The sequence below is a fragment of the Cherax quadricarinatus genome, chromosome 70 (assembly GCF_038502225.1).
Source record: "Cherax quadricarinatus isolate ZL_2023a chromosome 70, ASM3850222v1, whole genome shotgun sequence".
Taxonomy (NCBI): domain Eukaryota; kingdom Metazoa; phylum Arthropoda; class Malacostraca; order Decapoda; family Parastacidae; genus Cherax; species Cherax quadricarinatus.
In genome coordinates, this window is record NC_091361.1 from 20,250,835 (window position 1) to 20,266,948 (window position 16,114).

The 16,114-nt window shown below is 49.4% G+C and overlaps 1 non-coding gene across 1 annotated transcript; it reads right to left on the bottom strand.

Annotated features, from left to right (window-relative positions):
* Positions 1-5,061: 5,061 nt before the first annotated feature.
* Positions 5,062-5,134, bottom strand: TRNAR-UCG (transfer RNA arginine (anticodon UCG)). Its single transcript has one exon. It is a non-coding gene; the product is annotated as a tRNA-Arg (tRNA).
* Positions 5,135-16,114: the final 10,980 nt, after the last annotated feature.

Below are 16,114 nucleotides of genomic sequence, written 5' to 3' on the forward strand. Positions count from 1 at the left end.
ACCACCTCAACAACCCCTCTTCAGCCCTCTGACTAATACTTTTATTAACTCCACACCTTCTCATAATTTCCACACTCCGAATTTTCTGCATAATATTTACACCACACATTGCCCTTAGACAGGACATCTCCACTGCCTCCAGCCGCCTCCTCGCTGCAGCATTCACAACCCAAGCTTCACACCCATATAAGAGCGTTGGTACTACTATATTTTCATACATTCCCTTCTTTGCCTCCATAGATAACGTTTTTTGTCTCCACATATACCTCAATGCACTGCTTGCCTTTTTTCCGTCATCAATTCTATGATTAACCTCATCCTTCATAAATCCATCCGCCGACACGTCAACTCTCAAGTATCTGAAAACATTCACTTCTTCCATACTCCTCCTCCCCAATTTAATATCCAATTTTTCTTTATCTAAATCATTTGACACCCTCATCACCTTACTCTTCTCTATGTTCACTTTCAACTTTCTACCTTTACACACATTCCCAAACTCGTCCACTAACCTTTGCAGTTTTTCTTTAGAATCGCCTATAAGCACAGTATCATCAGCAAAAAGTAACTGTGTCACTTCCCATTTTGTATTTGATTCCCCATAATTTAACCCCACCCCTCTCCCGAACACCCTAGCATTTACTTCTTTTACAACCCCATCTATAAATATATTAAACAACCATGGTGACATTACACATCCCTGTCTAAGACCTACTTTTACCGGGAAGTATTCTCCCTCTCTTCTGCACACCTTAACCTGAGCCTCACTATCCTCATAAAAACTCTTTACAGCATTTAGTAACTTACCACCTATTGCATATACTTGCAACATCTGCCACATTGCTTCCCTATCCACTCTATCATATGCCTTTTTTAAACCCATAAATGCATTAAAACCTTCCCTACCTTTATCTAAATACTGTTCACATATATGCTTCAATGTAAACACTTGATCTACACATCCCCTACCCACTCTGAAGCCTCCCTGCTCATCCGCAATCATACATTCTGTCTTACCTCTAATTCTTTCAATTATAACCCTACCGTACACTTTTCCTGGTATACTCAGTAAACCTATTCCTCAATAATTTTTACAATCTCTTTTGTCCCCCTTCCCTTTATATAAAGGGACTAGACACGCTCTTTGCCAATCCCTAGTTACCTTCCCCTCTTTCATACATTTATGAAACAACAATACCAACCACTCCAACACTATATCCCCCCCTGCTTTTAACATTACTGTCATGATCCCATCAGTTCCACCTGCTTTACCCCCTTTCATTCTACGTAATGCCTCACACACCTCCCCCACACTCACATCCTGTTCTTCTTCACTCCTGAAAGATGATATACCTCCCTGGCCAGTGCATGAAATTACCGCCTCCCTTTCTTCGTCGACATTTAAAAGTTCCTCAAAATATTCTCGCCATCTACCCAATACCTCTATCTCCCCATCTACTAACTCCCCTACTCTGTTTTTAACTGACAAATCCATTCGTTCCCTAGGAACGACAAATCCATTCATTCCGTGAATCTGCACAAGAAGCCCTCTCTTGAGCAACTGTACCAGCAGCTGAAAGAGGAGCTTAGGGTTGAGATACGGCGACTGACGGAGGAAAACAAGAGGATTCGAAGTAATCCTCCTGTTGTGAGTCCTCAGGTCAAGAGAGGAACCTGGTCAGTGGCCGGCCAACATGGAACAAAGCTGAAAATCAAGAAGTCTGTTGGACTGGCGGAAACAACGAAGATCCAGAAGATTGCTGTGGAGACGTCCAATCCATTTTCGGTGTTACCAGACGAATGTGGGTTGTCTACTGGGAACGTCACAGCGAGCACATCCCTTGATACTCCAATGAAGACCATCAAGAACGTCATGACAAATTCCACAAATGAAGGTAAGAACATTGTTTTAGTTGGAGACAGTCAGGTTAAGTTTATGGATAGGGCCTTTTGTCTTAGGGGCAGGAAGAGGAGGCTCAGGATATGTTTCCCTGGGGCTGGGATGGGGGATATTGTTAGCCATCTGGACGACAACATGAAAGGTAATGGGAGCAATCCTATTATCTGCCTCAGTGCTGGAGGGAACGATGTTGGCAGACGTAGGAGTGAGGACCTGATTAGCAAGTATAGGTCAGCAATAGAGATAATTAGGAAGAAGGGTGGGAACTCTGTCATATGTGGTATGTTGCCAAGGAGAGGAGTTGGAAATGAATGGTTGTCCAGGGCAATTGGTGTCAATTGCTGGCCGGACAAATGCTGTAAGGAGAATGCGGTAACATTCATTGACAACTGGGACCTCTTCTATGGCAGAAATGACATGTATGCCAGGGATGGGGTTCACTTATCTAGGTCTGGGGTGGGGACACTGGCAACGGCAGTGGAGGGAGCTGTTAGGTCTTTAAACTAGGAATATATACTGGTATATATACAGTGAAGTCCCAGTATAGTAAAACTATGAGTTCTAGGGGAACTAGTAATAGAAAGAATGATGTGGATATTGGAAAGCCAATGACACTAGGCGGCAAGGACAGTAATAGGTTTAGCGAAAAAACAGAGATGCTAATTGCCGTAGTGCTAGGAATAAGATGGATGAAAATATAAACACATATGCAGTATAATGTGATCCTTTATTGACTACGTTTCGCCCACACAGTGGGCTTTTTCAAGTCACAAACAGATCTGTTTGTGACTTGAAAAAGCCCACTGTGTGGGCGAAACGTAGTCAATAAAGGATCACTTTATACTGCATATGTGTTTACATTTCCATTGTGTCGGTATTTTATACCATTTATTTCCAAGATGGATGAGTTGAGATTAGTTGCTAGTGGAGGTAACATTGATGTATTTGCAATCACTGAGACATGGTTTAATTCCAAAAGTCGGGACATGCCTTCGGAATGTCACATTCAGGGTTTTAAATTGTTCCAAGTAGATAGAAATATCCCGGGAGGTGGGGTGGCACTGTATGTCCGAGATCGCTTGAACTGTTGCATAAAAACGGGTATTAAGTCTGAAGTAACACATACAGAGTCTGTTTGGATAGAATTTTCAGAGGGGCATAAAAAAATGATTCTAGGAGTGATATACCGTCCACCAAACTTAGATAGGGACCAAGGGAAACTACTGTGGGAGGAAATTGTTAAGGCCACAAGGCACGATAATGTAGTAATTCTAGGGGACTTTAGCTTTAGTCATATTGATTGGAATTTCTTGACTGGGAATTTAGAATCAAATGACTTCTTAGAAGTAGTTCAGGAATGTTTTTTGAAGCATTTTGTGACAGAACCTACAAGGGGAAATAACCTTCTTGATTTGGTTCTGGCGAACAAGGAAACCATTGTTAATAATTTAGAAATTAATGAGGAACTCGGCACAAGCGATCACAAATCAATTACCTTTAGCATAGAATGGAAGTATGATAGTAGGGACAACTCAGTAACAGTTCCAGATTTTCGCTTAGCAGATTACAATGGGCTTAGAGAACACTTATCATCTGTTGACTGGGGTAACGAAGAGAGCTATCAATATGACAGTTTTCTGAACACTATACATGCTGCTCAAAGAACGTTTATCCCATATAAAGAAATGACCCAAAATGGATCAATAATAGGCTCAAATATCTACTAGGGCATAAGAAAGGAATTTATAGGCGTATCAAAAGAGGTGAGGGTCATCTTATGAATCAGTATATTGACATAAAGAGAGACGTTAAAAAGTGGATTAGAAAAGCTAAAAGGGACTATGAAATTAAAGTTGCTAGGGATTCGAAAACTAACCCAAAAAGTTTTTTCCAGGGTTATAGAACGAAAGTTAGAGATAAGATAGGTCCCCTTAAAAATAACTATGGGCATCTTACTGACAAGGAGAATGAAATGTGCTCGATTTTAAATAATTATTTTCTCTCGGTTTTTACACAGGAAGACACTAACAATATTCCAGTAATTAATATTTATAGTGGGCTAGAAGAAGATAAATTATGTAACATCACAGTCACTAGTGAAATGGTTGTGAAGCAGATAGACAGACTGAAGCAAAATAAGTCGCGGGTCCTGATGAGGTTTTCTCAAGGGTTCTTAAGGAATGCAAAATGGAACTCTCAGTTCTAATGCACTGTTGCTATCCAATATACTTGCTATTATCTAATGCACTGTACTATCAAGATGTTCACAACATTGCTTCCTCACCACTGTGTTCACAACAGTGCTTCCTCACCACTGTGTTCACAACAGTGCTTCCTCACCACTGTGTTCACAACAGTACTTCCTCACCAGTGTGTTCACAACAGTGCTTCCTCACCACTGTGTTCACAACAGTACTTCCTCACCACTGTGTTCACAACAGTACTTCCTCACCACTGTGTTCACAACAGTACTTCCTCACCACTGTGTTCACAACAGTACTTCCTCACCACTGTGTTCACAACAGTACTTCCTCACCACTGTGTTCACAACAGTACTTCCTCACCACTGTGTTCACAACAGTACTTCCTCACCACTGTGTTCACAACAGTACTTCCTCACCACTGTGTTCACAACAGTACTTCCTCACCACTGTGTTCACAACAGTGCTTGCTCTCCTACACTGCACTGCAGCACAACAGTGCTTGCTCTCCTACACTGCACTGCAGCACAACGGTATCTTGGTATAGAGGACATTTTCCACACTTCATCTCATTAACAACAGACATGAGTCTTGCTTCTGCTAGTGACTCTCGTCCCCTACAACGTCTTCGAAATCTTTCACCTCACCTTCGACAGTATTTAAGACATCATTCTTATGCTTCTGCTCTACATGTCTCCAGACCATGGAGCTGAACCCTTACAGGCCGAGGGACTGACCACCTCAAATACTATTTCTCCAAGGTTGATGGAGTGATTTCATTATCTTCGTTTAACTACTGCACCTGTTGCTTCTATATTTGACTGAAGAAGTCTATTGTGTAGGCGAAACGTTTCAACAATGAAGATACGTAACTGCTGCACATGTCTTAATCATCTACTGTGTTTACCTCATTACTCCTCCTGGGTTCGACTAGTTCACTGCACAAAAGTATTGTTTCATCGACCGTGACAGGACTCGAACCTGCAATCTTCGGATCCGAAGTCCGACGCCTTATCCATTAGGCCACACGGTCAGTGTGTTGCCTCTGGTGATGTCCTCTACAGTTTTGGTTGTGTTACTGATGTCTTCTACAGTTGTGGTTGTGTTGCTGATGCCTCCCACGATATTTATCACATGTGTTGCTGGTGTCCTCCGCAGAGTTATCAGCAGTGGTGACGTACACGTCATGTACAAAGTTGTTTATGTTCAAGTTATCCTCAGTGTTGCTTGAGTTCTGCATTATCTCAACTCAGATATGTGTGTCGTTCAGGATTAAGGTAATTACATGATTCAAAGTCAATTAATATTGCAGTTCAATTACTCCTCCAGATTACCAATAATAATTGCAATAACTTCATCGGAAAAATAACATTACAATTACTGGATATTCTCCATTAAATTATTGTCTTCACGTTCTTCAAATTTTATTATTGTTTGAAATTATTATTTAATGCAGGAAATAATTAGAAAATGTTTTTACTTAATGTTTTGAAGGTGAAGGAAAATACTGGAACAATACACGACAACACCGTTAGTGATGTTTTCCTTCCCAGCCAAACACGTACAGAACATGTGTGTAATATCTGTTACTATGAACCAGACAAACACGTAGAGAACATGTGTGTAATATCTGTTACTATGAACCAGACAAACACGTAGAGAACATGTGTGTAATATCTGTTACTATGAACCAACCAAACATGTAGAGAACATGTGTGTAATAACTGTCATAAACCCGCCAAACACCTACCTTGCTCACAAGTAAGTCAGTTATCTGCGTTTTATAAGTGTTGCCACAAATTTATTCTCTTACACATGAGAGAAAATTTTTAATGTTTTTTTCCATTTAGTACAATTTAAGCTCTGTAAGAGTTGTACTGTGTCGCACTGTACTACACTGTAAGTGTTGCACTGTACTACACTGTAAGTGTCGCACTGTACTGCACTGTAAGTGTTGCACTGTACTGCACTGTAAGTGTCGCACTGTACTACACTGTAAGTGTCGCACTGTACTACACTGTAAGTGTTGCACTGTACTACACTGTAAGTGTCGCACTGTACTACACTGTAAGTGTCGCACTGTACTACACTGTAAGTGTCGCACTGTACTACACTGTAAGTGTCGCACTGTACTACACTGTAAGTGTCGCACTGTACTACACTGTAAGTGTCGCACTGTACTACACTGTAAGTGTCGCACTGTACTACACTGTAAGTGCTACTCTGTATTACACTGTAAGTGTTGCACTGTATCACACTGTAAGTGCTACTCTGTATTACACTGTAAGTGTTGCACTGTATCACACTGTAAGTGTCGCACTGTACTACACTGTAAGTGATACTCTGTATTACACTGTAAGTGTTGCACTGTACTACACTGTAAGTGTCGCACTGTACTACACTGTAAGTGTCGCACTGTACTACACTGTAAGTGATACTCTGTATTACACTGTAAGTGTTGCACTGTACTACACTGTAAGTGTCGCACTGTACTACACTGTAAGTGATACTCTGTATTACACTGTAAGTGTTGCACTGTACTACACTGTAAGTGTCGCACTGTACTACACTGTAAGTGTCGCACTGTACTACACTGTAAGTGTCGCACTGTACTACACTGTAAGTGTCGCACTGTACTACACTGTAAGTGTCGCACTGTACTACACTGTAAGTGTCGCACTGTACTACACTGTAAGTGTCGCACTGTACTACACTGTAAGTGTCGCACTGTACTACACTGTAAGTGTCGCACTGTACTACACTGTAAGTGTCGCACTGTACTACACTGTAAGTGTCGCACTGTACTACACTGCAAGTGTTGCACTGTACTACACACTGCACCACACCGCGCGCTCGCACCTGTACCATAATTCGTGGCGTCGCACCGTACCACACCGCAAGTGTCGCACTACCACATCAGGTGTCGCACTGTACCACCGCGTGCGTCGCACCGTACTACACTGTGGCGTCGCACTGTACTACACTGCAAGTGTCGCAATTGTACTACACTGTGCGTCGCACCGTACTACACCGCAAGTGTCGCACTGTAATTACATACCGTAAGTGTCGCACTGTACTACACCGCAAGTGTCGCACCGGTACTACACTGTAGTGTCGCACCGTACTACACCGCGCGTCGCACTGTACTACACCGTAAGTGTCGCACCGTACCACACCGCGCGTCGCACTTCGTACTACACTCTCGTAAGTGTCGTAATTCGTAAATTTCGGCACTCTCGCAAGTGTCGCACTGTACTACACCGTGGGGTGTCGCACTGTACTACACTGCAAGTGTCGCACTGTACTACACTGTAAGTGTCGCACTGTACTACACTGCAAGTGTCGCACTGTACTACACTGTAAGTGTCGCACTGTACTACACTGCAAGTGTCGCACTGTACTACACTGTAAGTGTCGCACTGTACTACACCTCGCAAGCGGCCGCACTGTACTACACTGTAAGTGTCGCACCGTACCACACCGCAAGTGTCGCACTGTACTACACCGTAAGTGTCGCACCGGTACTACACCGTGCGTCGCACTGGTACCACACTGTAAGTGTCGCACTGTACCACACCGCAAGTGTCGCACCGTACTACACCGTAAGTGTCGCACCGTACCACACCGCAAGTGTCGCACTGTACTACACTGTAGTGCCGCAGACTGTACCACACCGCAAGCGTCGCACCGTACCACACTGTGTCGCGCACCGTACCACACTGCAAGTGTCGTACCGTAATTACATCAGGTGTCGCATCACTCGCTGACTGCAGCAAGTCGCACTGTACCACACCGTGGGCGTCGCACCGTACCACCGCAAGTGTCGCACTGTATCACACCAGGTGTCGCACTGTACCACCGAAAAGTGTCGCACCGTACTATTAATTGTAAGTGCCGCACCGTACCACACCGCAAGTGTCGCATCACTACACTGTGGGGCGTCGCACCGTACTGGCTACCGCAAGTGTCGCACTGTAATACACCAAAGTGTCGCACCGTACTACACCGCGCGGTCGCACTGTATCATACCGCGTCACCGTACTACACTGCGTCGCACTGTAATTACACCGTAAGTGTCGCACTGTACTACACCGCAAGTGTCGCATCACTACACTGTGCGTCGTAATCGTACTACACCGGCGGTCGCACTGTACTACACTGTGCGTCGCACGCCACTGCAAGCGGTCGCACTGTACTACATCAGGTGTCGCACCGTACCACTGCAAGTGTCGCACTGTACTACATCGTAAGTGTCGCATCAGCCACCGCAAGCGTCGCATCGTACTACACTGTAAGTGTCGCACTGTACCACACCGCAAGCAAATGCAATCATTACACTGGCAGTCGCACCGTACCACCGCGTCGCACTGTACCACACTGCGTCGCACTGTACTACACCGCGCGTCGTTCGTAATGGCACCGCGGCACACCGTACTACACTGCAGCGTCGCATCACTACACTGTGCGTCGCACTGTACTACACCGCAAGTGTCGCACTGTACTACACCAGGCAAGCCACCGTACTACACCGCAAGTAAGCCGCACCGTACTACACTGTGCGTCGCACCGTACTACACTCGCAAGTCGCACCGTACTACACTGTAGTGTCGCACTGTACTACACTGCAAGTGTCGCACTGTACTACACTCAGGCGTCGCACTGTACTACATCGCGCACGCACTGTACTACACTGTAAGTGTCGCACCGTACTGGCCACCGCAAGGTCGCACTGTACTACACTGTAAGTGTCGCACCGTGTCGGCACCGCAAGCGTCGCACTGTACTACACTGTAAGTGTCGCACCGTACTACACTGGCAAGTGTCGCACTGTACCACTGTAAGTGTCGCACTGTACCACACGCAAGTGCCGCACTGTACTACACTGTAAGTGTCGCACTGTACCACACCGTGCGTGTCGCATTGTACTACACTGTAAGTAAGCCGCATCAGTACTACACTGCAAGTGTCGCACTACTACACTGTGCAGTGTCGCATCAGGTACCACACCGTGCGTCGCACTGTACCACACCGTAAGTGTCGCACTGTACTACACCGTGCGTCGCACTGTAATTACACTGTAAGTGCCGCACTGTACCACCGCAAGTGTCGTGCACCACCACATCAGGTGTCGTAACTGTACCATACCGCAAGTGTCGCACTGTACCACTGTGGTGTCGCACTGTACACATCGCAGCAGCCGCACTGCACACATCGCAGTGCCGCATCACACACCGCAAGTGTCGCACTGCATCACACCAGGTGTCGCACTGTACCACCGCAAGTGTCGCAATCACCACACTGCAAGTGTCGCACTGTACTACACCGCAAAGTGCTCGCACCGTACTACACTGTAAAGTCGTACCGTACTACACCGCAAGTGTCGCACCGTACCACTGTAAGTGTCGCACCGTACTACACCGCGCGTCGCACCAATTACACCGTGCGTCGCACTGTACTACCGTAAGCGCCGCACCAGATACACTGTGCGTCGCACCGTACCACTGCAAGTGTCGCACTGTACTACACTGTGCGTCGCACTGTACTACACTGCAAGTGCTGCAATTGCACACACCGTAAGGTCGCACCGTACTACACCGCGCGTCGCACTGTACACACTGTAAGTGTCGCAACGTACCACACCGCAAGTGTCGGACTGTACTACACTGTGCGTCGCACTGGGGTACCACACCGCAAGTGTCGCACTGTACCACACCGGGGTGTCGCACTGTACTACACCGCAAGTGTCGCACTGAAACACCGTAGTGGTCACCAACGACACTTTGCGTGAACGCACCACGCCCAGCAAGGCACCGTACTACACCGCAAGTGTCGCACCGTACTACACCGCGTCGCACTGCACTACACCGCGTCGCACTGTATCACACTGGGTAAGTGTCGCACCGTACTACACCGTGCGTCGCACTGTAATTACACTGTAAGTGTCGCAATCGTACTACACCGCAAGTGTCGCACTGTAATACACTGTAAGTGTCGCACCGTACTACACTGCAAGTGTCGCACTGTACCACACTGTGCGTCGCACTGTACTACACCGCAAGTGTCGCACCGTACTACATCAGGTGTCGCACCGTACTACACCGCGCGTCGACTGTACTACACTGCAAGTGTCGCATCGTACCACACGCGTCGCACTGTACTACACCAGGTGCGTCGCACCGTACTACACTGCAAAATGCACTGTACTACACTGTGGCAAGCCGCACCATACTGATACCGCGCGTCGCACTGTACTACACTGTAAGTGTCGCACTGGTACCATACTGCGCGTCGCACTGCACACCGTAAGTGTCGCACCGTACCACCGCAAGTGTCGCACCGTACTACACTGCAAGTGTCGCACTGGTACCACCGCGCGTCGCACTGCATTACACTTCAGCGTCGCACCGTACTACACCGGTGGGCAGCCGCACTGTACACTGCAGTAAGTCGCACTGTACCACACCGTGCGTCGCGGACTGTACTACACCAGGTGTTCGCACTGTACCACCGTGCGTCGCGCATCAATTACACTGCAGTGGTCGCACCGTACCACACCGCGCGTCGCACTGTACCACTGTGCGTCACCGTACTACACTGCGCGTCGCACTGCACTACACTGTGCGTCGCACCGTACTACACTGCAAGTGTCGCACTGCATTACACCGTAAGTGTCGCACTGTACCACTGCAAGTGTCGCACTGTACTACACCAGGTGTCGCACCGTACTCACACTCGCAAGTGTCGGTAACTGCAATACATCGTAAGCGCCGCATTGTACCACACCGTGCGTCGCACTGTATTACACTGGCACTGTACTACACCGCAAGTGTCGCACTGTACTACACCGTGGCGTCGCACCGTACCACCGCAAGTGTCGCACTGTACTACACAGGCGTCGCACCGTACTACACCGCAAGTGTGTCGCACCGTACTACACTGTAAGTGTCGCACTGTACCACCGCAAGTACCGCACTGCACACTGTGGCAAGTCGCACCGTACTACACCGCGTCGCACTGTACCACACTGTAAGCGCCGCACTGTACTACACCGCGTCGCACTGTACTACACCGTAAGTGTCGCACCGTACTACACCGCAAGTGTCGCACCGTACTACACTGTAAGTGTCGCACCGCACTACACCGCAAGCGTCGCACTGTACCACACTGCAAGTGTCGCACTGTACTACACCGCGTCGCACTGTACTCACTGTAGCAGTCGCACTGCACACACCGCAAGTGTCGCAACTGCAATACACCGTGCGTCGCACTGTACTACACTGCAAGCGTCGCACCGTAATACACTGGTAGCGTCGCACTGTACTACACTGCAAGTGTCGCACTGTAATTATTAATTGTGGCAATGCACTGTACTACACCGCAAGTGTCGCACCGTACTCACACTGTAAGCGTCGCACCGTACTACACCGTGCGTTTCCACTGTAATACACTGTAAGTGTCGCACTGTACCACACTGCAAAGTGTCGCACTGTACCACACTGTAAGTGTCGCACTGTACTACACCGCAAGTGTCGCACTGTAATTACACTGTAAGTGTCGTACCGTACTACACCGCAAGTGTCGCACCGTACACCGTGCGCGTCGCACCGTACCACACCGCAAGTGTCGCACTGTACTACACTGTAAGTGTCGTAACTGTACTCACACTGCAAGTGTCGCACTGTACCACTGCAGTGTCGCACTGTACTACACCGCAAGTGTCGCACTGTACCACACCGTAAGTGTTTCCACTGTACCACACCGCAAGCGTCGCACTGCAATACACTGTGGGCGTCGCACTGTACCACACCTGCAAGTGTCGTACCGCCACACTGCAGTAAATGCAATCAGTACTACCGCGCGTCGCACTGTACCACTGCGTCGCACTGTACTACACTGCAAGTGTCGCACCACCATACATCGTAAGTGTCGTAACTGTACTACACCGTAAGTGTCGCACTGTACTACACTGTAAGTGTCGCACTGTACTACACCAGGCGTCGCACTGTACTACACTGTAAGTGTCGCACTGTACTACACTGCAAGCAGTCGCATTGTACTACACTGTGCGTCGCACTGTACTACACTGCGCGGCTGCACTGTACTACATCAGGTGTCGCACTGTACTACACCAGGTGTCGCAACCGTACTGGCCACCGTAAGTGTCGCACTGTACCACACCGCAAGTGTCGCACCGTACCACCGTAAGTGTCGCACCGTACTACACTGCAGCAATGCACCGTACCACACCGTGCTCTGCACCGTACTACACCGCAAGCGTCGCACCGTACTACACCGTAAGTGTCCGCACCGTACTACACTGCAAGTGTCGCACTGTACTACACTGTGTCGCAGATCAGGACCACCAAAGGTCACTGCACGTTACACTGTGAAAGGGTCGCCACTGCACTGCGCAACATCGGCTGCTCGCGGTGACGCCGCACCGCACGCAGGCGACTGCAGAACACACTGCAGTAGCTGCGACCACATTACGCGCCGCACTGTACTACACTGCAGTGTCGCACTGTATCACACTGCGCGTCGCACCGTACTACACTGTAAGTGGGCCGTGCACCGTACTATACCGCAAGTGTCACTGTACCACACTGTAAGTGTCGCACTGTACCACTGCAAGCACCGTAATACACCAAGTGTCGCACTGTACTACCTGCAAGTGTCAAAACTGTACTACACTGTGCGTCGCACTGTACTACACCGTGCGTCGCACCGTACCACCGTAAGTGTCGCACTGTACACACCGCAAGTGTCGCACCGTACTACACCGTAAGTGTCGCACCGTACTACACCGCAAGTGTCGTACTGTACTACACTGTAAGTGTCACTGTACTACACCGTGGCGTCGCACTGTACCACACCGTAGCACCGCACCGTACTACACCGCGTGTCGCACTGCACTACACCAGGCAGTCGTAATCGTACCACACTGCAGGTCGCACTACCATCAGGCGTCGCACTGTACTACACTGCAGCAATGCACTGTACTACATCAGGTGTCGCACTGTACTACACTGCAAGTGTCGCACTGTACTACACTGTGCGTCGCACTGTACTACACTGCGGGCAATGCACTGTACTACACTGTAGCGTCGCACTGTACTGAGACCGCAGCACGCACTGTACTACACCGTGCACGCACCAAAAATTACACTGCAAGTGTCGCACTGTACTACACTGTGGTGTCACCGTACTACACCGCAAGTAATCGTACCGTACTACACTGTAAGTGTCGCACCAGCCCACACTGCAAGTGTCGCACTGGGTACCACACCGTAAGTGTCGCACTGTACCACTGCAAGTGTCGCACTGTACTACACCGTAAGTGTCGCAGATCACTACACTGCAAGTGTCGCACTGTACTACACCGTAAGGGTCGTGTACTTGTACACACTGCAAGTGTCGCACTGTACTACTCTCGCAGCGACGGTACCACGCAACACCGTACCAGCACTGTGCGTCGCACTGCACACTGCAAGTGTCGCACCGTACCACTGTAAGTGTCGCACTGTACTCACACCGCGTCGCACCGGTACTACACCGCGCGTCGCACTGTACCACACCGCGTCGCACCGTACTCACCGTGCGTCGCACCGGTACCACACCGCAAGTGTCGCAACCGCATACACCGTGCGTCGCACTGTACCACACCGCAAGTGTCGCACTGTACTACACCGCAAGTCGCACCGTACCACACCGCAAGTGTCGCACCGTACTACACTGCAAGTGTCGCACTGTACTACACCGCAAGTGTCGCACTGTACTACACCGTAAGCGTCGCACTGTACCACACCGCAAGTGTCGCACCGTACTACACCGTGGGTGTCGCATCAGCCACACTGCAAGTGTCGCACCGTACTACACTGTAAGTGTCGCACCGTACCACACCGCGCAAGGTCGCAATCGTACCACATCAGGCAAGTCGCACCGTACCACACTGCGCGTCGCACTGTACCACACTGCAAGTACTGCATCTGTACTACACTGCAAGTGTCGCACCGTACTACACCGTAAGTGTCGCACCGTACTACACCGTGCGTCGTACTGTATCACACTGTAGCGTCGTGACTGTACTACACTGCAAGTGTCGCACCGTACCACATCAAGTGTCGCACTGTACTACACTGCAGCAACACTGTACATACCGTAAAGTGTCGCACTGTACTTACACTGCAAGTGTCGCACCGTACCACCGTGGGTGTCGCACTGTACCAAGCACTGCAAGTGCGTCGCACCGTACTACACCGTAAGTGTCGCACTGTACTGGCACTGCGCGGCTCGCACTGTACTACACTGTAGCAATGCACTGTACCACTGCGCGTCGCACTGTACCACTGCGGCGTTTCGCATCAGCTACACTGCAAGTGTCGCACTGTACTACACTGCAAGTGTCGCACTGTACTACACTGCAAGTGTCGCACTGTACTACACTGCAAGTGTCGCACTGTACTACACTGCAAGTGTCGCACTGTACTACACTGCAAGTGTCGCACTGTACTACACTGCAAGTGTGTCGCACCGTAATACACCGTAAGGCGCCGCACCGTACACACTGCGCGTCGCACTGTACTACACTGTAAGTGGGCCGCACCGCACTACACTGCGCAGCCAGACCAAATACCACATCAGGCGTCGCACTGTACCACACTGCGCGTCGCAAATCGGTACCACACCAGGGGTGCGTCGCACCGTACTACACCGCGCGGCAATGCACGCAGCTGCCACTGTAAGTGTCGCACTGTACTACACTGCAAGTGTCGCACTGTACCACACTGTGCGTCGCACTGTACCACACTGCAGCCGCACTTGTACTACACTGTGGCAGTCAAAACTGTACTACACTGCAAGTGTCGCACTGTACCACTGTAGGTCGTAATTGTACTACACTGCAAATGTAATTGTAATACACCAGGTGCAGTCGCAATCACCACACCGCAGCAGCAACCGTACTACATCAGTAAATGCACTGTACTACACTGCAATGCACTGTACCACACTGTGCGTCGCACCGTACTACACCGCAAGCAGTCGCACCGTACCACACCGTGCGTCGCACCGTACTACACCGCAAGTGTCGCACCGTACTGGCCACATCAGGTGTCGCACCGTACTACACCGCAAGTGTCGCACTGTACTACACCGTAGCAAAACAGTACCTGTACTACACTGCGCAAGTCAGACCGTACTACACTGCAAGTAATGCACTGCAATACACTGCAAGTCAGACCAAATTACTGCAAGGTGTCGCACTGTACTACACCGCAAGTGTCGCACTGTACTACACTGCAAGTGTCGTACTGTACTACACTGCGGCATCGTGCACCGTACCACCGTGGCAGCGCACCGTACCACACCGCAAGTAACACCGTACTACACTGCAAGCCGCACCGTAAATTAATTGCAAGTAAGCCGCACCGTAATTACACCGTGCAAATGCACCGTACTACACCGCGCGCGTCGCACCGTACTGTACCGGCAATGCACTGTACTACACTGCAGCGCGTCGCACCACTACACCGCAAATGCACCGTACTACACTGCAAGTAATGCACCGTACCACACTGCAAGTGTCGCACTGTACTACACTGCGGGGCAATGCACTGTACTCACACTGCAAGTGTCGCACTGTACCACCGTGCGTCGCACTGTACCACACCGCAAGTGTCGCACCGTACCATACACCGCGCGTCGCACCGTACTACACCGTAAGTGTCGCACCGTACCACACTGCAAGTGTCGCACCGTACCACACTGCAAGTATCGCACCGTACTACACTGCAAGTGCCGCACCGTACCACACTGCAAGTGTCGTAACCGTACTGGCACTGCAACGCACCGTACCACACCGCAGCGTCGCACCACCACACTGCAAGTGTCGCACCGTAACACTGCAAGTGTCGCACCGTACTACACTGCAAGTAATGCACCGTACTACACTGCGGGCAGCCGCACCGTACTCACACTGCAAGTGTCGCACCGTACCACACTGCAAGTGTCGCAC